This window comes from Primulina huaijiensis, unplaced genomic scaffold (assembly GCF_012295235.1).
Source record: "Primulina huaijiensis isolate GDHJ02 unplaced genomic scaffold, ASM1229523v2 scaffold206368, whole genome shotgun sequence".
Lineage (NCBI taxonomy): Eukaryota > Viridiplantae > Streptophyta > Magnoliopsida > Lamiales > Gesneriaceae > Primulina > Primulina huaijiensis.
Window position 1 is genome coordinate 1 of NW_027354440.1, and position 1,672 is coordinate 1,672.

The following is a 1,672-nucleotide window of genomic DNA, read 5'->3' on the forward strand; positions in this document are numbered from 1 at the left end:
ATAATAATAATAATAATAATAATAATAATAATAATAATAAAACCTAAAATATACCACAAATTCCATCTCCAGAAACACTTGGTTTCAATAACTAAACTAGAGGAAACTAAAGCCCAGAGCTTTCACTAAAAAATTGCAGGATACAAGTTATATATAGATATCGGTGTTCTCCAAGAAACTCATGTCATTATTGTTACTAGGAAAGTCCAAAAGCAGCTGCAATGCAGATTCAGATGAATCATCCTCCAATTCATTTGAGGTTGAGGAATTTGATATTTGCCAAACTTCGTTTTTCTCGGAGAAATTAGCTGCAAAAAGCCCAGCTTCGCTAGTGGTTCCAGATGTAGAGCCGTACTTTGTTGATGGAGAAGAGACTACAACTGGAGAAACAATTTCCCCCTCATTGTGAAACTTCCGAAACGTTTCTCCAACCTCCGAATTCCACAGACGTAGGAAAAAGTCAGCATCTGATTTTAGAGAAGATGACTGAATAATTGAGAGTGGAGATTCTAATTTGGAGAGGCGAGCTTCGGCTTCGAGCCTTGCTCCCTCCCATTGTGCCATGTGACGTGTAGAAGGAGAGGCTGGGATTCTTTTATGTGAACTATTGGGTGTCGAGGAGGGCTCGTGAGTTTGAGGGTTGATCCCCATTTGGAGCAATCGCTTCTTCAGATGAGTGTTCCACAAGTTCTTTATCTCGTTATCTGTCCTACCGGCTAGTTGGGACGCAATGGCAGCCCATCTGAAGCAATAAAGACCAAAATCAAAACATTCATCATTTTAAAAAGTGCGCTTGAAGAAAGTTCGAGCTCGTGTATTTCTTTTTGTACAGATAGTGTCTTTGGTTTGAATGGCTCATCATAGGACGAGCTACATTTTAGGACTGTTTTAAATTTAATTATATCGGCAATATATGCAAATGCAATATTGTAGAAAATGCTAAAAACCTGTTTCCAAGGATGCCATGCAACTGGATGACAAGCTTCTCCTCTTCGGCACTGAAGGGACCTCGTTTGATGCCTGGCCTAAGATAGTTCGTCCAACGTAACCGACAACTCTTTCCACAGCGAAAAAGACCTGTAATCGAGAAAACAAACCAGTCTTCCATTAACAGTAAGGGATTTCCAAGATGTTAAATTTATTAAAAGGCATTGAAATGATGCACCATAAACCGACGAGCTCAAATGAAATCGAACTTCTGTATACATACCTTTTTTAATAAATGCAAGTTATCTCAACCAAAAACATAGCAAGTTTCCTACCCCAAACTAAATTCTTGGTCATGATACTGGGTACCAAGTACATAATTTAGTTAAATGCGGCCATGATACATAAAATACATGCATTGCATTCGAAAGTCCTTCACAGTCTACCGATTTTTGCATATTCATTTCTCACTTGCATCAAATTTCAGCCATCACAGAATCGTAATCCTTTCAGACCTATTTCATATTTGCCTATTCATCTTGGTATTTTGATAGAAGCAGAGTAGCTGAAGTAATGAAAAGAAAATTTTTCTCACAGAATACACAAAAAAAAAAAACCCCTACTTTTAACCTTCTATGCTTATTCAGTGCAACACATTAAAACACTACTCACAGAGGCTCAGTTAAAACTGAAAGCCTCACTGATACCCCAGGGTCGGGGATGGCCTCGGCCTACTCTCGGTGGC

General features: G+C 38.8%; 1 pseudogene; it reads right to left on the reverse strand.

Annotated features, from left to right (window-relative positions):
• Positions 1 to 32: 32 nt before the first annotated feature.
• Positions 33 to 1,552, reverse strand: LOC140966439 (transcription factor MYB17-like; annotated as a pseudogene).
• Positions 1,553 to 1,672: the final 120 nt, after the last annotated feature.